This window comes from Triticum urartu, chromosome 1A, assembly GCF_056163025.1.
Source record: "Triticum urartu cultivar PI428250 chromosome 1A, HENAU_Tu73, whole genome shotgun sequence".
NCBI lineage: Eukaryota > Viridiplantae > Streptophyta > Magnoliopsida > Poales > Poaceae > Triticum > Triticum urartu.
This window is the reverse complement of record NC_141873.1, coordinates 199,457,251-199,483,875: the sequence shown is the minus strand read 5'-3', so window position 1 is coordinate 199,483,875 and position 26,625 is coordinate 199,457,251. Positions and strand designations below refer to the sequence as shown.

The 26,625-nt window shown below is 47.3% G+C and overlaps 1 long non-coding RNA gene across 1 annotated transcript; it reads right to left on the bottom strand.

Annotated features, from left to right (window-relative positions):
* Positions 1-683: 683 nt before the first annotated feature.
* On the bottom strand, positions 684-4,396 carry LOC125554063 (uncharacterized). Its single transcript, XR_007304312.2, has 2 exons — positions 4,011-4,396; positions 684-3,911 (listed from the first exon to the last, which is right to left on the bottom strand). It is a non-coding gene; the product is annotated as an uncharacterized LOC125554063 (long non-coding RNA).
* Positions 4,397-26,625: the final 22,229 nt, after the last annotated feature.

The following is a 26,625-nucleotide window of genomic DNA, read 5'->3' as shown; positions in this document are numbered from 1 at the left end:
GTTGCCCGGTTCGGACCAACACTCAGAGGAGCACTGGCCGGGGGGGAGGGGGGGTTAAAATAAAGATGACCCTTGAGTCTGCAGAACCCAAGGGAAAGGTATAGGTGGTAGGTACGCAAATGGTAAAACCAAAGTTGGGCCTTGCTGGAGGAGTTTTTTTTCAAACCGAACTGTCAAGGGGGTCCCATAACCCCAACCGCATAAGGAACGCAAAATCAAGAAACATAGCACCGATATGACGGAATTTAGGGCGGCAAGAGTGGAACAAATCACCAGGCATAAGGCCGAGCCGTCCACCCTTTATCAAGTATATAGATGCATCTATTTATATCAAAAAGTAATTGACGGTTAACCACAAAAAAGATAATTACTCTAAAAATTACCACAAAAATTAGAAACATCCGTCCATCAATTAGTTTCGGTGATTAATTATAGCCAATGGATTACCCTTTCAATCTCCACCACGCAGACCAACGTAACACCAGAGACAAAACGTAACAAATCTCAACAATAAAAAAGAGAGAGATGTAACATGTGCCCTAGATTAGATTAGTTTTTCCAACTTCCTCGAAAAAGATTAGTTTTTCCAACAATCAATTAATTTATGTTCCAGTGATCAATTAGTTAGGACCAACCGATTTTTATAACGTGATCCCACGTTTCCACCTCTGGGCTACCATAGAGAAACCGGAAGTACCTCTCAATAGAAAAGAAAAAATAGAATACATAGCATATCTCTTTTATCTACATGAGGATGACCTCCCTCCTTTCAATCGAATAGAAAACACATCTACAAACACATCTATGTTGGAAGATCACCTGCGCGAGTCCCTTCATCCTTCAATGCTAGCTTGCCATGGCTCCTCTCATTCCAAGTCCTCCTCATCTTGTCTACACCACTTGATTCCCAATCACCATGGAAATCACAGAGGAACATGATCAAAGGTACACACCATGTTTCAACTCAAGGTAAATAATCAAATAGCTTTCAAATTTAGATCAGGCAAGTTCCCTTGCGATTCTTCAATCGTAATTGTACATGAACTTGCTATCCTCAATCACAATCTAATTCTTCACCCATATAAGGTTTTCTATAGACTGTCATCTAACTGCAACAGAAGGGTAAAAGACCCTCACTGTCTTCACATGATGATTGAAACTTAACATCCATTTTAACATTAAAGCTTTCACCACAATCACTGATCTTGGAAGTTGATCTCCTTTTCTTCTACAACAAAACAAAAAATTGTAAGGCGAATAATTAATCAAAATCATAAATCTCCATAACCTTCAGCGGTACTCCATACCAATTTTACAATATCATCTTCTCTAATACATGTTTTCTAAATTGTGCAGGAAGAAACGATGAAAATAAAAGGTGGACCACATTGCAATAATGTGAGAAACCTACCAAGGTAGTTAAAAGCAATCAAATATACAATCCAACAAGGTGATCCATTGCTAATCATGCACTTTTAATAAGTGATATCACAAAAATGTTACACCTAAATTATATAATGCAATAATTCCAGTTTGGCACATTTGGGTTTATAACTGATTTAAGCCAGAAAAAAATTATTATAATACTGATGTGAATCCAGACAATCAATAATACCAAGATAGGATTAGGAAAGGACAATGAAACTTCAAGACAACAAAAAGAGATAGCGTTCGATCATACATGGAGATGTGCCAGACTGCACAAATATGCGTACCACGTGCGATAAGAAAATCATCACAAAGGTATTCTCATGTGTATTATCATCCACTATCTTAACTTACTGTTCTTAATTCAATTGCTAAACTTCCCTTACATGTTGCATGACTGTAGTATAGTATACTCGAAGCAACATTATAGCTTGCTTCTTCTTTGCGCATCAATTGTGATATCTATGTGTTCCATTCCTTCCAAGTGCTATATTAAATGACAAAAACATGTTGCATTTGTTCCTGATTGTACCTATCAGCTTTTAAAAAACATGAAAACACATTTCCATGCAACATGGCTTAATCAAGACGAGGGCAAAATCAACATTGTTGAATTACCACAGGGAACCATATCATGTACAGATGTCGATCATGTGCATTGACTGAGGCAAAATCAGCATTGTCGAATTGCCATAGGAAAGCATTGGCTCGTAAAACTACATGGTAAGTAGCAAGAAAATTCAATCAAGATCTACAATTTGGACATTCATGAACATGGTAATTCGGTTAAGCGTGTGTACATGACTAAAAGTAACACAAAGTGTAAAATAGAAAAATCAAGGGCGGAAAAACTAGATATGTCAGTTCTATTAAGTTTGTTGTATTATTAAGAAAAAAGAACATACTAATATTCAATTGATGCTAAATTCAGAAACTTAAACAGGACATTGAAAAGGACAGATATGGACATTTGGGACTTCGGAAGTCCAAGCCACAAGTGTGAATGGTGTGGTGCAATATTTTTGTATGAAGAAAGAGCAACTTGAGAAGGGCCTTGTGACATGCATATAAGGCGAGAAGAACCTCAACGAAAGAGCAACTTCGGAAGTTCAAAATGGATGCCCTTGCATGCATTTTGTAGTACAGACTAGACTGGATCAAAAAACATCAAGCAAACATAAGAGCAGAATTATATGCTGACTTGCAGGACGCAACATAAAGAGGAGATACAAGGGCTGACAAGGTAGGAAGGAGAATACTACTTCCATCTAGCTTCATAGATAACCTCAGATACAAGCACAAAACTACCAAGATGCTATAGCAAGATGTCGATGGGCTTGATACACAGACCTATTTATGGCATTCACATGCAACACAGCTTGGCTGGATATTCAATCCATGCTTATGGAAGTAGGCCAAACAACATCATAGAAGCCTGATATTGTTGATCGAATGTTCCACATAAAGCTCAATGAGTTCATGAGGGACATAAGAAAAAGGAGATACTTTGGGAAAACACTTGCCAGTAATAGCCTACTCACTTGATCATACCTGTTATTTTCATTTCTATAGCAAATGAACTAACAACAAGGATGATGTGGTCAAGAACATAGTCTACACAGAAATAATCTAAAGGTAGGAACAAAAACAAACTTCCATATGCCACTAGCCTATTAGATAAAATAAGTAGATGGGAAAATAGTACACTACAAAACTATCTTCAACATAAAAACTGACTTTTCTATGCTAGCATTATATGGCAGAATGGATATGATCTACTACTCCTAGAAGTATTGGAAACATGCATCAACATTTGATGGAAATAGATGGATAATACCAAATGTCGACACTTTGTGTTATCTGATATTTTAAGCTTATTCTATAGTACAAGCCAATAGTTACAACATCCACACATCGTTTTAGTTCATATGTAGGATGCAATCGCACCTATTTTCCTATAAACTTTTTCTTTGGTCTAATCATGAATACACTGATTACTTACTAAATTTGTTGAATATGAACGGGGCAAGGGGGCATAAGTAGATATACATCCTAACAAGCAATACCTTAATTGCATTATATTAGTTTACCCATACACATGCAGAAGAAGGATAAGAAACAAAAACATGAGAGGGACAGGAAAAGAGAGAAGAGGACCTGCAAGTGTAAGATGAAGGTGACTGTCGGGCTGCCTCGCTCGGGGGCAGCCACGATGCGATCGAAAACAACGCCGTCGGCATCTCAAAATCAAGGTGGATCTAAGCTGGTTGCGGGAGACAAGATCCACACCAACATCACCTGGATGGACGGCGACGGCAACGGGGCCGTCGAGATCGACGAGCTCGCTTCCTCCCTAGAGCCACTTCTCCTTGGGCCCTACTACCACTCCGTCGCCGTTGACCGGTCTGAGAGATTGACGAGGCGTATAGGAGCCAAACCAGGTGCCGTAGACGGCCACCCCATGGCCGCACCAGTGAGTTGAGCTGCAGGTGTGCGTGCAAGTGAGTACGAGCAAGGTCGCGGCAGGGAATCAAGAGAGAAAACTGAGGTGCTGTTGGGATTGAATCCGCAGCACCAATTACCAGCGCTAACAGCCAGAGCTCATCTGGTTGAAGGAGGAGCGAGAGGAAAGAAGGAAATGAAAAGGGGATCAAGAAACAGTAACCATTTTTTATTTTATTTTTGAGGATTAGAAACGACAAGGTGTGAGTGCGAGAGAAGATTTTTTTTAGAGGCGACGAGTGCCAGAGAAGACTTGAACGTTGGGTACGTCAGTGCGAATCTGTTGGGCTAAAGCACAACAAATCAATCCACCAGAAAAAGTCTCCTTTATGTAGAAACAACAGAAAATGCAAATTCAATTAGGTGCAGTATACATATTTCCTAACACACTACAGACGCATAAATTAAGATTACTTACAGTATACACGCACTATAATGATAGAGTTCACGATGTGGGTTGAACCTAAATCACAGTATAATTTTCTCTCAGAATATTCTAAACAAATGCATGCAAAAAGAATTATAGTACATGATCATAAAAAATGTCTATCCGGTACCAATCATTTATATTTAGACTATGCATATGGAACTAGCATTTTCATGTCAAATTGCCACACACGACGAACACCAATTCATTAGTAATGAAAAGGGCATGAGACTTCTAAAAAAATTATAAGATCCATCTGAGTGGTCGCATCAAGAAAAGCCACGGTTGGAGCAACGCACTCCCGAAGATTTTGATGAGAACGTTAGTGACCAATATTTCCTAAAACATGGAAGGGAGGTTCTCTACAGGGAAAACCACCAAGGATATGTATAAAGGTAAAATTGTGTTACAACCGCCACTGACGAACAACTGACAAAAATAACCAATATTTACTTTCTTGCGTTACTAAATTTTGTGAAGTACTAGCCCGTGCAAATAACTCAATGTTTAAAGTGGAAATGCTAGAAAAATTATACAAAACATGAATTGGCCAGCGGGATTCATCATGAAAATACATTTACTACAACATGCATACTAGGCATGTAAGTAATAAATGGATAATATATATAGAACTATGTTCGCAAAAGTACTATATTTCAAATGTAATTATATTTGGTCCCAATTTTTCAATACAAATAACATACTCTCATTATTAAACTTTCAAAAGATCTAGCCCGCGCATCGAGCGGGCCACTTTGCTAGTTTATTAAATAAGAGATAAAGTGATATCCCAACATATCCATGTTCTAACATGGAACAAACTTCAACTTCACCTGCAACTAACAACGCTATAAGAGGGGCTGAGAAAAAGCGGTAACATAGCCAAACAATGGTTTGCTAGGAAGGTGGGTTAGATGCTTGACATGGCAATATGGGAGGCATGATATAACAAGTGTTAGGTAGCGCAACTTAGCGATAGAGCGAACAAATAGCAATCAAAGATAGAAGTGATATCGAGGGTATGATATCTTGCCTGCAATGTTCTCAGAGTTGTCGAAAGCTTGCTCCTTGTTAGAGTACTCAACAAGTTCCTCGTTCACGAAATCGTCTCCCAGCTCTACCCAAAGCAAGAACATAAGCAACAAAACAACAATCAATCACGGTGCAATGCACAAGCAACATGATGCAAGATATGGCATGGAATGCAAGATATGATGTGCAATGCATATGGGTACTCCAAAAGGAAAAGGATGATCATGGCATCAACTTGGCAAACCAAGCATGCCACTGGATAGGTGGGGAGATTTCGAATGAAATCGATATGAAGATCACCGAAAACGGATGCACGGTTTGCAAATGGCAAGCAAAATAAGATATGATGCAAACTGCTATTAACAGCATGATAGCACTTAAGATGCAACAAGAAACTATTCTACAACACTCCAACATAGCAACAAAGCACATAGTTGTGATGTACAAGAGATGCTTGACAAAACATGAACACTGAGCTATGGCTAGATCACACTAGAACAGGTTCAAACAAGCATGGCAAAAGTGCAAAAGATAACAACTTAACAGACTTAGCAGAAATTCAAGCATCAAGACATGAACAGCATCAGGTTGCAAAGTTAAGCATAACAAACTATGTACTACAGGAACACATTCCATAACATAAGAACATGGTATGATGGTACTAAATGCACTTAACCAAATTTCCTTACTGAACATGATCCAAAACCTACAGAAATGATGATAGCATCCATGCACCACATGGTAAAAGATACTAAACAGGTTTCAGACTTAGAAGAAAACATGGCATGTCAAAACAGACCATGATAGCAACTTTGCATGCTTGTGTCACCCATCACGGTGCACTAAATGACATGGATTAAATACTAGCATGGAGTAGGCATGAAAATTAAGCTAACCATGTGCCAAACAACCTCCTAGCATGATTGAAACAAAACACACAAAAATGACAAAACATGATCGTGATGCAAAATGACATGTTCATAAACTTGCTCCAATGCAAAAACTAATGCAACCACTGGATTGGTGGGATTTTTCTACCCCAAAACCATATATAATATGTCTAGGTTACTGTAGAAAAATCATCACAAATGCAATAAGTTAAAAACTGCCTAAAATGGAAAAGAACAGATTTGTCAATTTCCATTATTGGAACGTCCAAAATTGGACTTGCCTGAAATGGAAATGACATCTTTCCAGAAATGAAAAAATCGCTGAGCTAAAATGGTTGTGATGTACAAGAGATGCAAACTGCTATTAACAGCATGATAGCACTTAAGATGCAACAAGAAACTATTCTACAACACTCCAACATAGCAACAAAGCACATGGTTGTGATGTACAAGAGATGATTGACAAAACATGAACACTGAACTATGGCTAGATCACACTAGAATAGGTTCAAACAAGCATGGCAAAAGTGCAAAAGATAACAACTTAACAGACTTAGCAGAAATTCAAGCATTAAGACAGGAACAACATCAGGTTGCAAAGTTAAGCATAACAAACTATGTACTACAGGAACACATTCCATAACATAAGAACATGGTATGATGGTAATAAATGCACTTAACAAAATTTCCTTACTGAACATGATCCAAAACCTACAGAAATGATGATAGCATCCATGCAACACATGGTAAAAGATACTAAACAGGTTTCGGACTTAGAAGAAAACATGGCATGTCAAAACAGATCATGATAGCAACTTTGCATGCTTGTGTCACCCATCATGGTGCACTAAATGACATGGATTAAATACTAGCATGGAGTAGGCATGAAAATGAAGCTAACCATGTGCCAAACAACCTCCTAGCATGATTGAAATAAAACACACAAAAATGACAAAACATGATCGTGATGCAAAATGACATGTTCATGAACTTGCTCCAATGCAAAAACTAATGCCACCACTGGATTGGTGGGATTTTTCTACCCCAAAACCATATATAATATGTCTAGGTTACTGTAGAAAAATCATCACAAATGCAATAAGTTAAAAACTGCCTAAAATGGAAAAGAACAGATTTGTCAATTTCCATTATTGGAACGTCCAAAATTGGACTTGCCTGAAATGGAAATGACATCTTTCCAGAAATGAAAAAATTGCTGAGCTAAAATGGTTGTGATGTACAAGAGATGCAAACTGCTATTAACAGCATGATAGCACTTAAGATGCAGCAAGAAACTATTCTACAACACTCCAACATAGCAACAAAGCACATGGTTGTGATGTACAAGAGATGCTTGACAAAACATGAACACTGAGCTATGGCTAGATCACACTAGAACAGGTTCAAACAAGCATGGCAAAAGTGTAAAAGATAACAACTTAACAGACTTAGCAGAAATTCAAGCATCAAGACAGGAACAACATCAGGTTGCAAAGTTAAGCATAACAAACTATGTACTACAGGAACACATTCCATAACATAAGAACATGGTATGATGGTACTAAATGCACTTAACAAAATTTCCTTACTGAACATGATCCAAAACCTACAGAAATGATGATAGCATCCATGCAACACATGGTAAAAGATACTAAACAGGTTTCAGACTTAGAAGAAAACATGGCATGTCAAAACAGATCATGATAGCAACTTTGCATGCTTGTGTCACCCATCACGGTGCACTAAATGACATGGATTAAATACTAGCATGGAGTAGGCATGAAAATGAAGCTAACCATGTGCCAAACAACCTCCTAGCATGATTGAAATAAAACACACAAAAATGACAAAACATGATCGTGATGCAAAATGACATGTTCATGAATTTGCTCCAATGCAAAAACTAATGCCCCCACTAGATTGGTGGGATTTTGCTACCCCAAAACCATATATAATATGTCTATGTTACTGTAGAAAAATCATCACAAATGCAATAAGTTAAAAACTGCCTAAAATGGAAAAGAACAGATTTGTTAATTTCCATTATTGGAACGTCCAAAATTGGACTGGACTGAAATGGAAATGACATCTTTCTAGAAATGAAAAAATCGCTCAGCTATAAAAAATATGAGGAGGGGGTGTGAGGATGACATGTGGGGCCGTGCGGTGTGAGAGTCTGACAGAGGGGGCCCTCCTGGCGGTGGCTCACGTAGAACAAGCAAATAAAATGGGAGCTTTATACATATGCGCCCACGTGGGATCGAACCCGGGTCTCCCGGGTGGTGCGCGCGGGTGCTGACCAGCTGGGCTGGCTAAGTGCTCGCGGCAAGATGGGCATCTGGCCCATTTTGTACACAACGCAAGCTCTGGCTACACAGTTCAATGGGTACAGAGGAGGAGCACGGCGACGGCGCCGGCGAGCAAGACGATGGCAACAGCGGCTAAAGAGCACCGGCGGGTGTGCCGGAGTGGTGTGTGAGTGCGGGGTAATGCAAACGGAGCAGCTACGAGAGTGCGTGTGTGGGGTTCAACTCGAGCACGAGCGCATGGCGAGTTTGGCTTGGTTCCGATGGTGCATAGGCCGAGCGAGCGACCTCTGAAGCTGGCGAGGCGACGCGATGCATGTAGGATGCGAGCGTGCACACAGGCAAGCGCGGCGAGGAGAACACAACTAGGTGGGAACCGGAGCGCAGGGACGCACAGGTGCGCTGCAGCAAGTGCGTAGAACAAAACTACAGACTTCGGGGGAGTACTGGGAGCACAGCAAAGACATGGATCGGGCAAGCCTCATGGGGTCCTAAATGCTATGGAAAGAAAGGGGGAGGTAGGTGCGTTACCCAGCTCACCCTAGGACACGATGGGGTCGACGGAGATGAGCCGAAGACAACGCGAGGGAGCTCTCAACTTGGCGGGGCTTCGGGTCCGAGAAGTAGATGCAGCAGAGGAAGAAGACGGGGTCGGGGAGGTCGATCAGGGGCCGTGGCATCGCGTGTGTGGAGGCAGGGGATAGTGATGTACTTGACGGTCCTCTCCACGGCAACAGGCGGGTCGGAGGCGCGACGTGGACGGCTACCCTGAGCTCGAGCTCTTGCTCACTCGGGTCATGGTGGGCAGGGCGACGTCGAGGCGCGCGGAGACCTACCTGGCGGCGGCGAGGGCGAGAGAGGGATGGAAGTGGACGAGTGGAACTAGGGCTAGGGCTAGGACACCATATATAGAGGCTAGGGGCGCCGGACGACCGTCAAATCAACGAGCTCGTCGACGTGGCACCCTGGATGCGCGCCATACAGGAGGTGGACGACTCTCCTGTCGCTGGTGGGTTGGCTGGGCTGGAAGAGGTAAGTGGGCTGGCTAGCTGGAGGGAAAAGGCCCAGGTGAGGAGAGGTAAGTCCCCCTTCTCTTTTTTTTTCTAATTTCTGTTTATTTTAATAACCAGCTGAAGAAAAGAAAAGGCCAGGAACATAGGAGAGGATTCTGGTAAATATGAAAATATTCCCAAGCTCCTGGAATTATGGGCCATTTGAATAAATTGATTTAGGAATTTTTAAAGGAAGAAAATTAAATCAAGTTTGAATGAAATTCAAACTTGAGTCAATTTTTAACCCAACCAAAACATATTCAAATGAGCTGAAAATTGGCATAGAGGATGTAGGCAAGGTCTAATATTTATAGGAAAAAGTTGAACATTAATGGAGGAGGGTAAATGTCACTTGCCAAAAAAAACATGGAAGGGAGAAGGAAATGGGAGGTGATGATGCAAGATCAAATGCATGGAACATGCAACAACACAACATGTATGAACTCACACCAAAAACATGATGATGATGGAATGTAAAATGACAGGAGGCACGAAAGCAATATATGATGAGGCCATAATGCAACAATGGATGGCAAAAGAAAAATGACAAGTAATGACAAGACAATGCAATGGGAAACAAAGCAAACCCAAAATGAAACCCACAAAGAGGAAAACCACTTCGTATTGAACATGACAAGGTTGGATACATATACAAACATGGAAGTTCTACATCTGGGGTGTTACATGACCAGCCCTCCGGTGATGGTGGCGCCTCTCCCTCTCGAGCCCCTGGTGCTTTACCTTGCCGCCAGTCCCTACTCCGCTAGCGCAGCTCTAGTGGCGGTTCGGGAAGAGTGCCAGGCCAAGGGGCTGTCGTGCCGTGCCGCACCACCAGCCGAGGTGATACAGGACCCAGAGGGCACCGCAAAGGCTGCAGCAATGCCAACGAGTGACCAGGCCTAGAAAGGCGGGGTTTGCGGGCCGGCAGAGGCCCTAGCAGGCCATCAGGATCTTGGGGTCCCATCATCTCAGGAGACGCCCCAACTGTCGGCAGGCACAAGTTGCGTTGATGTTCCCGCCCTCGTCGAGCACCCAGTGTATTTCGTCAGCATGGTACTATGGGATGCAAGGGCACGGTACCCCATGCCTCAGAAGCTCTTGCTCGCGCTTTTGGTGGCCTCGCGTAAACTGCGGCACTACTTCCAAGGTCACCCAATCAAGCTCGTCTCGGCCTACCCGCTGGAGAGGGTACTTAGGAGCCCCAACGCTGTTGGAAGAGTCGCCGAATGGAACATCGAGCTGCAAGCATTTCAGCTGGAGTTCAGCACAACTAGGGTCATCAAGGGGGCCGCGCTCGCCGACTTCGTGGCAGAATGGACTGATGCCCCGGGGCTTGAAGCAGGCGAGGACCGATCGCTCTCGCGAGGAAGTGAAACACCAGATGGCCGGGTCTTGTATTTCGATGGCGCGTTCGCACGCCAGGGCGCGGGGGCTGGAGCAGTGCTCATCTCACCCACTCAGGACAAGCTCTACTATGTCGTGCAGCTCTGCTTCCAGCAAGGGGAGAAGGTATCCAACAACATCACGGAGTACGAAGGCCTCATCGCTGGCCTCAAGGCCGTGGTGGCCCTAGGGGTGAAGAGCCTCACCATCAGGGGCGACTCGCAGCTCCTCGTCAACTTCTCCAACAAGGTATACGAGCCCAAGGACGAGCACATGGAGGCATACCTCGTAGAGGTACGCAAAATGGAAAAGCATTTCCTGGGTCAAGAGTTGCAGCATGTGCCCCGTGGAACTAACAAGGAGGCTGACTACATCGTCAAAAGGGCTTCCAAGCGACAACCCCAAGAGCCTGGCGTCCTTGAGGAGCGGCTCTTCAAGCCGTTGGCAGCGCCTCTGCTTTCAGGGCCGGCACCGCCTCGGGAGAAGCTCCCCCAACCACCTGCCTCGGGAGCCCCGGCCTGCGGCCCAACCTCGGGAGCGCGCCTACTCCTAGCGCTTGAGCCTCAGGAGGGGTGCTGGACCAAGGAGTTCAAGGAATACCTGACGCAAGGGACGCTGCCGGAGAAAGAGGAAGATGCAGAGTGCGTGGCCCGACAGGCTACGGCATACTGCATCTAGGACGGTAAGTTATACAGGAAGCGGCCAAATGATGTTTCCTTGCGATGCATCTCCAGGGAATAGTGGAACGAGTTGCTGGATAACATACACGGCGGAGACTGCGGGCAACACTCGTCGTCACAAATCCTCGTCGGCTAGGTGTTCCGCAACGGGTTCTACTGGCCTACGGTGCTCAACAACGCAACTAAGCTGGTGAAGGCCTGCGAGGCCTGCTAATTCCACGCCAAGAAAATCCATCAGCTAGCTCAGGGCCTCCAGACCATCCCGCTCACGTGGCCGTTCGCAGTCTGGGGGTTGGATATCTTAGGCCCGTTCCCTCGAGCGCCTAGGGGTTATCGCTGCCTCTATGTCGCCATCGACAAGTTCACCAAATGGGCGGAGGTAGAAGCTGTCTGCACCATCCCGGCCGCATCTACGGTCAAGTTCATCAAGGGTCTCGTGAGCCGGTTCGGGGTCCCTAATCACATCATCACCGACAACGGCTCGCAGTTCACTAGCAATCTCTTCAAGACATATTGTGCTAACCTTGGAACGCAGATCTGCTACGCTTCGGTGGCACACCCCAGGAGCAATGGTCAAGCCAAACGCACCAATGCGGAGGTCCTCAGAGGCCTCAAGACCAGGACCTTCAAGAAGAAGTTTGAGGCCTGCGGCAAGGGCTGGCACGACGAGCTCCAATCTATGACGTGGTCCATCCGCACCACCACCACCAAGCCAACAAGCGAGACCCCATTCTTCCTCGTCTACGGAGCAGAAGCGGTTCTCCCTTACGAGGTCAAGCATCGCTCCGCGTGGGTCCTGGCGTTTGATGAGACGTAGCAGGACACCATGCGGGGGATGGACCTTGTGCTGGGGGAGGAACACCGCCGTGAAGCCTCACTCCGAGCGGCAAGGTACCAGCACGCGCTGCGACGGTACCACTGTCGCAGCGTCCGCTCTAGGATGCTCGAGGTGGGTGGTCTCGGTCTAAGGCGGGTGCTCTCCAGGGAAGGGTTGCACAAGCTCTCGCCCATGTGGGAGGGCCCGTTTAGGATCGCCCGTGTCTCCAGGCCTGGTGCCGCGCGCCTGGAGATGTAGGACAGGATGCCCATCCAGAACACCTGAAACATCCAGCACCTCCGGAAGTTCTACCCACGAAGCAAGGCCCAGCGCCTATCAAGGTCTCCACTCATGACACTCTCACGTAATCAACCACGCCCCCTCTTGGGTGGCGGTGAGACGGGCCCCTCCTAGAAGGCCTTGCCCTTTTCTGCGGCCGAGAACCTCTTCACTGGCGCCATAGGTGTCGCTGCTAGTAGTGAAGCAAGGGAGAAGAAGCAGGATAAGCGAAGGAAGAGATGGGTGATAGGGGCTCCGCCTGCCCTTCCCATTTATAGCCAAGAGGAGGCCAATCACCGGCCTCCATGATCTAAGGTAATAATGACCTTTTTCTGCATGCAGCAGGGACTCGTCAACTCGAGCAGTTGCCGAGGCAGCATGGGGAAGCGGAGACGCCCACGTCCCATCAATCGCCATGCGTCAACCAAGGCCGCAGGCTGTTGGGGCCCGCGGCGCCTCACACTGGCCCCTTGGCTTCGCCTCAACGCCAAGTACGAGCACGCCTTGGGCCCGGGGGCTACTGTCGACGTCTTGGGCACAGGGGTCCCCAGACTTGCCTGCCTGCAGCCCACGATGTGGCTCCACCAGCAGCCCCGTATGGCCCATCTTTAGCAACGAACACTCTAGACCCTCGCGAGGGGCTAAGCCCCGTGATGCGGACGATGCAAAACCTCCTCGGGGGCGGCCTCACCAGGCTGGCTCGCGAGGGGCGGAGAGATCAAGGCGGGGGGAACCTCGCGAGGTCCATGTAACGCAAGCCATGACGACCAAGGCCAGGCGGACACCAGGCGGGCGCCAGCGCGCGTAGTGTCCTTGTTTCCTCTTTGGTGTTAAAGGGACAGGCGCAGGCGAGGAGTCCTGAGGCAGCAGGCAAAGGTTTCCATATCGGTGCAACAAGACCAAGACCAGCAGGACGGAAGGACGGAGGTCACCGTGGAGCCCAGGACGGCGTCACCACCAGAGGCTTTGGTAGGCGAAGACCACCTTTTGTCAGGATAACTTATACTAGTTGTCTCCCTTCGAATTTGGCCATTGTTGGATCCCTTCCAGCCTACATTTGGGAAGAGGACCAGGCCTCTATAAATAGGGCTAGCCACCACCGTAGCGGGGAGGGACATTCAGACCATCCTCAAACACACAAGCTCATCGAGCTCAAGAACATCTCTCCTTAGGAGGCTGTTCTTCCCTTGTACTCATTCATCCTCAGCCCAAGAGGCAATCCACCACACCACACTAGAGTAGGGTATTACACCACAACGATGGCCCGAACCAGTATAAACCTTGTGTGCTTTATTCTCCGAGTTCGACGTGCTTAGCTCTGAGATCATGCTGAGGGCGTGAGCTAGGGGGGAGAGATCTTCGTGCGCACCCCAGAGTTAGAACCTCGAGGGTTTTTCCGAAACCCAAAATCTGACAACTGTGGCCCAAAGTCCAGAACCATCAGCCTATGTGAGTATTATATTCTCAGCTGAACCCCCATAATGCCTTTGCGTTGCACGTAAAATCAAGATGCATCTGTATGAGTATTTTAGCTTGTGAAAGAAAACGATGAACGAGGGAAGGCCTTATTTGCAAATGTGGAGAGGTGTGTGGGTACCTTTTTGTAAAATTGCCATAGTTTCCTTCCTATCCGTCAGATATAAATCAAATGGCCTATATTGCAGGATGGCACGCACACCATCATCACCAACTCGTCTATACTGTGATAAAAAAACTCTGTTTTTTATAATTATATATGTTATATATATTCCCCTTGATTTTTCTTATGTATAAAGTTATGATATAAAAGATTTTTATATTTCTTTACACAGGGAGCATCTCTCTGTCAAAAATACATTTATGTGTAACTAGTTACTCCTGTCTTTCTACTTCCTTTCGCTGATATGTGGGGCATCCGGCAATGGGGTCCATGTGCCACATGCACCAAATTAGAGTGCACAATTGCATGGTAGACACACCCTGGTCATAGCGCCGTAGTAATGCCCAACGAGCCATCAAATCACAAAAAAAACCACCTTTCCAGCTTTAGCAGTAAGCTGGATGGACGAAGCGGAAATATTTCACTGGGCTTGAATCCCCTTCTTCCTCATCTGCTTGTTCAGAGAAAACCCCCTCTCGGCAATTGCATAGGGTTTTCTCATGGAGAACCAAGTACGAATTCTTCATCCATCCCCGATAAATCCAAGTCCCTTGGTCGCGGGTAATCCTAAGATGGCAGCCGCCGTCGTTGATGCATTTTTGTTCCTACTGAATCTAGTGTGTTTCATTTGCAGTGCCCAAAGTGCGAGGACCCTACAGGTTTCTGCGCCCTCGGCGAGAGGCCAGACTTGTTCCTTCTCATCCTAACACTGGATTTCAAACGTGCACAATATGTTCCTAGAATTCTCTTTTCTATCCGGGAGGGTGGGGTTATTTGAACATCATGTCGACTGATTTGGAAATTTGGATTGCTATATTTGGATAAAAGCTACTAGTACCATGGTCAACACTGACGTGAAGGATGAAATTATTTCTAGATTTGGATACGGAATACATTGTGTTCTCATATTGTTTTTCCTGCAGTGCATTACTTGCTCTGCCAGAACACATGTACTGAAGATGGTCGACCTTGCCATAACTGAATACACCAATTTAATGGTCACATTGAAGACAAGCCATGGATATAAGTTCCGAGTTGGGTTCATGAACCAAGAAGATCGCTGCTTTTGTTATGCCAAACTTGGATAAACTTTATCAAGTGTTACAGACTAAAAGTTGGCGCACGAATGTTGATGGAAATAGTAGAACCTGGTCTCATCTTCACCGCGATCTTCCACCCCGACATCGTTCCAATTGTTCCTCCATGTTAGTTTTGTATCTGGTTCTTGCTTGTTGCCTCGATTACTTCTTAATCCACCTATTCTCTATAACTAATCACAATTTCACTTTAGAAGTAGCGAAAAATCTCTCACGAAGATGCTACTTCTAACTAATATTTTCTTATAATTGGTGGCACGTGTAGGTTTTTTCGGAGTTAAGCAGGCTACTCATTTGTTATTCTGTAAGAACTCAGCTGTTACTTATGGCACTGAAGTTGACTGGGACGACATCCACAAGTTCCTACACTTTATTGATCGTCTTGAGGTCCTTGTGGGGTATTTCAATGGTGGAAGGCCACGTGGGATATGTGTGCCACTGTTGCACTAGTTGAATAGGTCCAACTGTGTTGAGAAACTTATTGTACGAGCTGTTTTCTGTTATATGTGTTATTCATAAACTATTGCTTATACACAGTTTTACAGTTGTGATCTTCTTGAAACAGAAACTGTCCAGTTCTATTGTTCCAATATAGATGCCTGACCATGGTCGGGTCAGACTTGTGCTTGGTCACAACATGATGTTTATGTCGACCTACTCCATTCCCCTTGGAGGTGAAAAGATACTTATTCATAGGTGGTCTCAAATAATGAAGGCCCGTCCATCTTGGAGAATAGGACAAAAGATTATGTTCCTGCTTTTCCATGGCTCTAAAGTGAATATCATGTTTATTGACCACATGGCGAGATGAAGCCGCTTTGAGAAGGTTGTGGATGCGCGGGGTGGTGCCTGGGCCAACTCCTCGGGCTTGGCGGCCTCATCCTTGGTTAACTGTAGGCAAAGTAGCACTTTTCAAGGCGTGCTTTGTACGGTTGAACCTGTATAAGTACTCATATTGCTTTCAGCTATGGTTGTTAAGTGCCCCTGCTGGTTTCAGTTTAGGTTGTTAACTACTCTTGCTGCTTTTACAATCTGTCGTGTTTCTTCAGTCATGTCTTCCTCCAGCCGCCAAAACCAAACCAACACTGGTGGGGCCACCTGCTTCTGCCTCGCACGGCTGGCTGCGCCTCAATGCACGCATCGCCGCCCCACTATCTCCTAAATCATTAACGCCGAGGTCCGAGGCCTCGTCATCATCCTCCGTGTGCTTTGGTGCGCTTGCCGTGGTGCCGCCCTCTTGCATCGTAAACATGGTCAACAAACAACAAGAATCGGCAGAAGTACGTGGAGAAGATGACAGTAGGGGCCCATCATGTCAGCGTATGGAAAAAGAAAATGCTTCCTCCTGGTGGTTTCCTGACATCTGGGACCCACGACATTGTGAGCGTATATAGTCAATAGACAAGAGAACACCACAAGATAGGCTGACAGCTGGGACGTAGCTGCTTGAGCAGTATTTTTTTTATTGTTGAGACGGAGCCGGGTTTCAACTGGGTTGGGGCCCGTCTAGCCCAGGCTTATATATTATGTCCACCATATGACCAACCCATCTATTTTTTCTTTGTGAAAATGAGCCTAGTTTATTTTTTCTGAAGAATCCCCAATCCAGGCCTACTTATTTTTCTACGCCCTGATGGGCTGCAACTCTTTCAAGACGCCTGCAAATCTTGAAAGTAATATGAAATGGGTTGTAAATATAAAAACAGATGACAAATTGGTAATTACTTTATAATTTCTAAATTTCTGAATTTTTTCACATTTTCAAATTCATATTTCACTGGCCTTTAACCTAATTTAAATATATCTTCAAAGTACTTTAAATCTGGCTCGACATTTTGGTATTAAAAAATAGTTTGGAACCCACAGGAATTTGTGAAAATTCATTTAAATTTTTAACCCTGGCCCTGGCCAACAAAAAAACGGACTGCAATACATTGCGTAAGAAGTTGCAATGAGCTATATATAAATTATTAAAAAAATAGGGAATGGTCTAACTTGTGGGCCTATTAAGTTGACGCGTATGCAAGAATTTTTTTAATTATTATATACGTCAACAAACGATTCTAGCAGACGTAACCGTTGGATGTCAATCCAACGGCTGTCGTGTTTCTTCAATCTCTGATCTTCTTGCTCCAGCCGCCAAATCCAGCGCCGGCCGGACCGCCTGCTCCCACCTCAAGTGGCTGGCTGTGCTGCCGCATAGGCCTCACCGCCCCGTACTACTCTCACTGTTGGCCAGGCCATCCCTCTACTCACCCACATCCCTCCACTGTTGTGGCTTCGCCGCCTCCGGGTCATTCCCTTCCTAGGTTTCGCCCTCGTCCATCGCGCTGGTGTTCTCGGCACAGCGTGGCGAACATTGTCAACAAATGACAACATCGGAAGAGGGATGTACATGGAGAGGCTGATAGTTGGGACCCATGTGGTCCATGGCCGCACGCAATCAAGTACCTCCTTATTATGCCAAAAAGAATGAATACTCCCGCTGACAGGTCAGACCCACCACCTATATTTTCGCATGCAAGGAAGTGCCTCCTTATTACGCACAAAAAAATGAATACTCCCCTGCTACCTGGGACCCACCATAGTGGGAGGCTGACTTGTGGGCCTACTAAGTTCACGCGGACGGAGGGCTTTGTCAACTTAGTCAACAAACGATTCTATCACCATTGACCGTTGGATTCTTAACATCCAACAGTCGTCCTGCTTCTTAAACCTCTGATTTTCTTGCTCCAGCCGTCCAAACCACCGCGTGCTCTTGCCTCCCGTGTCTGGCTGTGTTGCCATGGAGGCCTCACCGCCCCTACTACTCCCACCGCTAGCCAGGCCATGCGGCGACGTCAGCCTCACAACGCAGCCGAACCAGTGAACCCTCGTACTCCTCTCCGCGTGGGCATCCACTGCCGCGTCTTCCCCGGCTCTGCGTCGTCCCCTTCCTAGGCCTCGCAGTCGTCCACCGCCTTGGTGCTCTCGGCGCGGCGTGGTCAATGTGGTCAACGAACGACTTCCATCGGAAAAATACTATATGTGGAGAGGCTGGCAGCTGGGTCCACGGCCGCAACAAGGAAGTGCCTCCTAATTATGCGAAAAATAATGATTCCTTGACCTGATAGTAGGGACCCACCGGACGGGCCACCGTATTTCACAAAAAATGTTTCCCCCTGACTGCTGGGACCCACCAGCTGCATCTTCGCACGAAAGGAAATGCCTGACAGTCGGGACCCACCTGGTCGAAGCATACGTAGCGTTGTCATTCTGGTCGCGAACGTCTACGTACAGACTGGTTGATCGGTCTCTTTGCAAGTATGAACCGTGGCCAAGTAAGTAGCGGCACGTGTCGTTGTAGAGCACCCAACATAGCAGTTCACGCAGTCCCTTCTAAGTCCTGTACACGTACCTACAGCCACAAGGAAAAAAATACGGCCACGTACGTATAATAGCCCATACTTTAAACCATGAGACCCAAGTTCAATAGCCCACTTGGCGACTCGTCCCGTGGCTTCTCTATTTTGAATAATATCTCCTAAAGGAGCAGAGCTAACCACAGTGATAGGATGACCCTGAAAGTAATGCTTAAGCTTCCAGCTCGCCATGAACACCCCATAAACAAGTTTCTGCCAATGTGGATATCTCTGTTTGGACTCAATGATCACCTCACTGATGTAGTAAACTGGCCGTTGAACTGGATATTCCTTGCCAGCCTCCTTGCGCTCTACAACAATGGCCACACTGAGAGCACGTGTATTAGCAGCCACATATAACAACAGTGGCTCCTTATCAACGGGAGCAGCAAGAACCGGCGGCTTAGCGAGCTGTCTTTTCAGATCTTCAAAGGCAGAGTTAGCCGCATCACTCCAGAAAAAATCATCTGTCTTCTTCATCATTTGATATAATGACATAGCTTTCTCACCTAACCGGCTTAAAGCTGCGACACGACCCGCCAGCCGATGAAAGTCATTGATGCACGGCGGCTTAGCCAAAGACGTAATCGCCTTGATTTTCTCCGGGTTAGCCTCAATGCCTCTGTTAGACACCAAAAATCCCCAAAAGCTTGCCCGCCGGTACTCCAAAAACGCACTTGGCCGGGTTAAGCATCATCTTGTAGACCCGGAGGTTATCAAAGGTTTCCTTAAGATCATCTACCAAGGTTTCCTTCTCTCTGGATTTCACCACTATATCGTCCACATAAGCATGAACATTATGCCCAATTTGATTATGAAGACAGTTCTGCACACACCGCTGATAAGTCGCCTGGGCACTCTTAAGCCCAAATGGCATGGACACATAGCAAAAGGCTCCAAATGGAGTAATGAAAGATGTCTTCTCCTGGTCCTTAACCGCCATCTTGATCTGATGGTAACCAGAATAAGCATCCAAAAAGCTCAAATGCTCACAACCTGTCGTAGCATCAATGATTTGATCAATATGAGGGAGAGCAAAAGGATCAGCCGGACAGGCTTTGTTTAAGACTGTGTAATCCACACACATACACGAGGTGTCGTTCTTTTTACGCACGAGCACCGGGTTAGCCAACCACTCTGGATGAAAGACTTCAATAATGAACCCGGCTGCCAAAAGACGGGAACCTCTTCTCTAATAGCCTTGCGCCTTTCCTCGTTGAACCGCCGAAGAAACTGCCTGACCGGCTTAAACTTTGGATCAATATTGAGATTGTGCTCATCGAGTTCTCTCGGTACACCCGGCATGTCAGAAGGCTTCCATGTAAAGATGTCCCGGTTCTCACTGATGAACTCGATGAGCGTGCCTTCCTATTTGGGATCCAAATTAGCACTCATGATAAATTGTTTAGACGAGTCGTCAGGCACAAAATCTACCATCTTGGTATCGTCAGCTGACTTAAACTTCAGCGCCGACTCATGCTTCGTAGTCGGCTTCTTCAAAGATGTCATGTCTGCCGGGTCAACATTGTCTTTGTAGAACTTTAACTCCTCCGTCGCGTAAACAGATTCTGCGTAAGCAGCATCGCCTTCCTCACTCTAAGGCTATCTTCCGACTTCCATGTACCGTGATAGTACCTTTATAACCCGGCATATTGAGTTGCAGATAAACACAACACGGTCGTGCCATGAATTTTGCATAAGCCGGTCGTCCAAACAGAGCGTGATATGGGCTCTTGATTTTGACCACCTCAAAGGTTAATTTCTCAGACCTGGAATCATGCTCATCTCCAAAAGCTACCTCCAGCTCAATCTTACACACTGGATATGCTGACTTACCAGGCACCACTCCATGAAAAATAGTGTTGGACGTCTTAAGACTTTTGTCAGTCAACCCCATGCGACGGAATGTCTCATAATAGAGGATGTTGATGCTACTGCCTCCGTCCATGAGTACTTTAGTGAACTTATATCCACTAACCCGAGGTGCCACCACCAAAGCCAAATGACCCGGATTGTCAACCCGGGGCGGGTGATCCTCCCTACTCCACAAAATAGGCTGCTCAGACCATCTCAAATAACGAGGAACCGCCGGCTCAACGGCATTGACCGCTCTCTTATGAAGTTTCTGGTCCCTTTTTCATAAACTGGTGGTGAACACATGATACTGCCCACTATTTAGCTGCTTTGGGTTACTCTGAAACCCGGATTGCTGTTGCTGCTGACCTCCTTGGTCGGATTGCTGATTATAACCACCCTGATTACCCTAAGGGCCCTGGCCATGAAAACTGCCACCGCCTGAATTGCCGCCTGGGCCATGAAAGCCGCCACCACCCGTGTCGCCGCCAGGTCCATGATTACCGTCGAACATGTTAGAATTCTTGAAAGCCTTCATGATCGTACAGTCCTTCCATAGATGGTGGTCGGCTTCTCCCGGGTGTCGTGTCTTGGACAGGGTTCATTTAGCAACTGCTCGAGGGTGGGACCTAACCCGCCCGACCAAGGAGGTGGCCTCCCCTTATGCCGTTGATTGTTGCCTTGCACATTCGCCACAAACTCCGAGCTGCCATCAACCTTACGTTTGTTATTACCTCCTTGATTTGTCGGGTTATGCTGAAGGCCCTTAGCATTGTCGTTCTTCTTTCCCTTCCCTGTCTTCTCTTCATCAGACGCAGCATCTTTGGTACTATCTGAATCGGCATATTTGACGAGAGCCGGCATCAGCTGGCCCATGTCATTAAAATCGCGCTCCGCCCTAGCTTCTGTTTTAGAGGTTCAAAACGGCAATTTTTCTCGAACATTAAGACCGTAGAGCCGGCATCCATTTTATCAGATGAATGTATTATTTCCTTTACCCGACGCACCCAATGGGTCGTGGACTCGCCTTCCTCTTGCTTGCAATTAGTCAAATCCATAATCAACATGGGTTGCTTGCATGTATCTTTAAAGTTCTGAATAAACCGGGCCTTTAACTCGGCCCAGGAACCAATGGAATGAGGTGGCAGTCCCTTTAACCAAGTGCGGGTTGTTCCATCTAGCATCATAGTGAAGTATTTAGCCATCGTTGCGTCACAGACCTCCAGCAATTCCATGGACATCTCATAACTTCAAATCCATGCCCCCGGGCTGTAAGTCGGCTGTGTAATTAGGCACCTTCTGAGGCCCTTGAAATCCTTTGGCGAACGCTCATTACGTAGAGTCGGCACCAAGCAAGGGACACCTCCTGTCCTTGTGGCCACACATGCTTCAATAGAGGTTGTCGGATAAACCAAAAAAGCTTGGTGAGCCGGCTGCTCAGCTGCCTGTGGAACCGCCCGCTCAGCCTCTTAGCGGATCCTATCCTGGTCAACCTAGTTAAAAACTCCATCATACGCCGGGTCATGCCTACGCGGTTGGTTAGAGCGTTGGGTGTTGCTTGACACGGCCGCTGAATCCATATGCCTGCTATAGCTCGGGCTCCGGCTTGGGCGAGGGGTTGAATGAATCATGTCTCGACTATAAGAGTATGACTCCTGCTGTGCCAGAGCCGTCTGAAGAAGTTCTCTGACCCTTCGCGTTTCGATCGCCGTCGGGGAGTCGCCTTTCATTGGGAGAGCCGCCAAACATGCCGATGTAGCGATCAGATTCTCCAAAGGGTTAGAAAAATGACCCGGTGGTGTTGGTGTATAATGAGGCGGAGCAGTATTCATACGAGGGGGTTCCATAGCCCGCGGCTGAACCGGCGCCCCAGCCCCCAGTGTTATAATCCGGTTTGCCTCCGGCAGGTTACTGGGACCGGCCCCGGGTGTGTGGAAGAGGTTCCTAGGATCGTAAGTCAGAGGCAGACGTGATTGAGTCTTCTGGTGCCTTCTCCTCATGGCCTCATTTGATGCATTCAGATCCATCGTGAACCGAAAAGCCTCTGATTGAAGCTGCTGAGCCCGAGCGTCCAAAGCCGCCCGCTCTGCAGCCATCCTGACGTCCTCGCCGCCAAGTTTTCCTTGGCTTGTGCTACCTCCCCACGTAGTCATGCCACCTCTACATCATGCTGAGCCTTATCCACCGGCTTGACCACGGCGGTCAACAAGGCCGTCATTCTATCCATGAGATCCATCAGCACCTGAGCCGGTGGGTGCGTGGGGTCTCCTGACCCGGCCGCTTCCGACCCGGTGGTTATCGCTGCCACAGCCGTAGAGTTTTGAGCGGGCTGCGTACCATTCATGAAGATCGCCACTCTGTTCGGCGGCTCAAAGGGGTCCGGAATACTGCTGCCATCAGAACAGCCCCCAAGCCCGCCATCTTGTAGTTGATACAATGAATCCGTCTCACCTGTGGACGACTCACTGTCAGAGTAGATGGCCGTCTCACCGCCATCCACAGATCCTTCAGACAACTCCCCTCCATGGATGCAACCCATGATGGCACGCCTCACGGCGGGCTGAGTCCAGGCGGGTCTCGCACGATGAGCCGTCTCGATGAGGTCGGTGCAGATGTCCGGCTCAGGGCCCGGCTCGCTGTTCCGGTCGATGAAGACGTGGATTCCGCCGAAGGGGACCCGGTACTCGTACTCAATTGAGCCGGCATCAGGGCCCCAACCTGCGTCGTCGATGTAGAGCTTGCCGCGATGACTCTTGGTCATCCGACCCACAACGTATCCCTTGAGCCCTTCGAAGCTGCCCTTCAAGAACTCAAATCCATCGTGCGCTGAACCCACGGTGGGCGCCAACTGTCGTGGAATTGTCATGGCAGATGTCCTAGTGAAAGGACTTAGTGGTGGAGACATCACAACTAGGAAGCTTAAAGGGGTTAATCGGGACAAAGGACACGAGAGGTTTATACTGGTTCGACCCCTTGTAGTGAAGGTAAAGCCTAGTCCAGTTGATGTGGTATTTCTAGGTTTCGATGACCAAGGAGCGAATATGCTAGCTTGGCTCTCGATCTGTTGTTTCTTGCCCTAAGCCGCCACCGGGTCGTCCCCTTATATACACTGGTTAACACCCTGCAGCCTACAGAGTCCCGGCCGGCTCATACAACATGTCCGGCTCGGTGACCTCTCTTACATGCCTTGTATTACAAGTCTATTCATACATGGCGGTTTATTCTTACGGGCCTTAAGACACCTCTGGGCTTGGGCCTATTATAAGCCTTATTGTAAACCGTCACCTTGTATACTCTTCGGGCTTCATTCACGTAACCCGCCGTTGTGGTTGACCCGGCCCCTCCTGGGCGGGTCATACATGGTAGTCATATCCCCAAAAGGCAGGGTCTCGAGCGCGTACTCACGCATTTATATACGGACGACCAGGGCTTGTGTACATGGAGAGGCAATGGACGGCAGCAATAGCGTCATGTTCATCGGGCAGGGAACCGGCTGGGTCGGAACGGAGAAACAACATCCTGTTCATCGGGAGGCAACGGAATATGTCGTGTTCATCGGGAGCCAACCGGCTTGGACGGAACAGCCGATCGACACGAGGCCTGGTGTACCGCAGAACAGAGGAAACGTCCTTGTGTTCGACCAGCCACAGTTGAAACGGGATCCTGTTCATCGGGAGGGGTCTGGCATACCACAAAATAGAGGAAATGAACTTCTCTTGGACCTCCTACGGTCGAAATGGGGTCCTGTTGATCGGGAGGGGTGTGTGTTGGTGTCAAAACCGGCATATCTCAGGTAGGGGGTCCCAAACTGTGCGTCTAAAGTCGATGGTAATAGGAGGCAGGGGACACGATGTTTTACCCAGGTTCGGGCCCTCTTGATGGAGGTAATACCCTACGTCCTGCTTGATTGATATTGATGAATATGAGGATTATAAGAGTTGATCTACCACGAGATCGTTGTGGCTAAAACCCTAGAAGTCTAGCCTGTATGATTATGATTGCCTCTACGGACCTAACACTCCAGTTTATATAGACACCGGAGTGGACTAGAGTTGTACAAAGTCAGTTACAGAGAAAGGAATCTTCATATCTGAACGCCAGGCTTGCCATCCACGCCAAGGAGAGTCCCATCCGGACACGGGAGAGAGTTTTCTGTCTTGTATCTTCATAGCCCATTAGTCTGGCCCATGTCCAACAGGTCGGACGCCCGAGGACCCCTTAATCCAGGACTCCCTCAGTAGCCCCTGAACCAGGCTTCAATGACGAGGTGTCCGACGCGCAGATTTTCTTCGGCATTGCAAGGTGGGTTCCTCCTCTGATCACTTCAAGGTACCTGACTTAAAGAGCTACATTCAGCCTTCCATTTAATGTCGCACCCATCGGCTTCTGTGCCTCCACACCTTCTGCTTCCACGTGTCGAGCAAATAAGAGAGGTTAGGGTATTTTTTGCACATAACCCCCCCGGCCACGTAAGAAAGGCCTCTATTTAAAGGGATTGGATCTCATATCCACTACACACACAGCGGAAAATCCTCAGAGTCTTGCCAGGGGAAACCATTCAACATGGCAAGCGTCCCTAGTTCTTCCTCCCGCCCTCATGGCTTCGAAAAAGGTGATTGGGAGAGATGTTATGTATCCCATAAGCAGTTGGTTAAGCTCCAAATACAGGGATTCCTTCCCCCCGCGGATCTGGTCCCTGTTCGAGCAAGATTGACCTCCTTCACAGGCGAAGTTCTGGCGGAAAATTTCCCCAATCCAACCAGGGGGAACGGGTGTGCTTCGTATCCTACTTGTTGAGAGGCGTCGGGTTTCCAATCCACCCTTTCCTCCGTGGACTCCTGGATTATTACGGCCTCCAACTGCACAACCTCACGCCGGCCTCTATCCTGCACATCACGGGTTTTGTTGCCCTTTGCGAGCTCACTTTGATTTGTGGAGGAAGCTATTCTGCCTCGTCCCTCACAACCAAGAGGGGTCGATATTCGAGGTGGGCGGCATCGAAGTATGGCGCATAGTCAGGACCGGATACCTGTCCGGTACACCGAAGAGGGCGCCCGAAGAATGGCCCTCAGAATGGTTCTATATTGAGGACGTCGCTCTCCCCAACCCAGTTATGGGTATTCTTGAATTTTCAAATGCTTCGTTGAAGAAACACCACAGCCGGCGCTCTCGGAGCCTCGAGGAGGAAGGTAGCACGGAAGTCCTTCAATTGATGGGCAAGATAAGGTCACTAACCCAGTCCAGATTATCAATAATTGAAGTTATGGCGACTTCCATAGTGCGGGGGGTCCAGCCACTCCAATACAGAGGGCTTCCCATGTGGCACTATAATGGGGAACAAGACGCCTCACGCTGCGGTCGGAAGGGTCCGGACACCCTCGCCGCTTTGGTCAAAATATTGGCCAAACTGTACAAAGGGGAGAAAGAGGAGTTCACTCGTCTTAAACGTCGAGATGGATTTTCCATGTACAATCCTCCAGCTGAGTGAGCTCTAATCCCACCACTTTACTCAATCCTCTCCCCGAGTCACTTTTAATGGTCATTAACCCATCTATTTGTAATAGGAATGGCAGAAGGTTACCAAGGGGATCCATAACCCCGCCCCACAGCCAGAGGATCACAACCGGGACCTTGATCTCGGATTCGAAGAGGATTCGGACATATTTGTGGAGCTTGAGGATGGAGTATTCTACCAGGCGAGCTATGAAGGCACGGAAGTGGCCATCCTCGCCGACTATCCCGGCCTCCTCCCTGCCTCGCATGTAAGTAATCAAGAGACACATTACGCCTCACCCACCGCACTATTTCATGCTCCAAAGGGGAGGCACCCTACGCCTC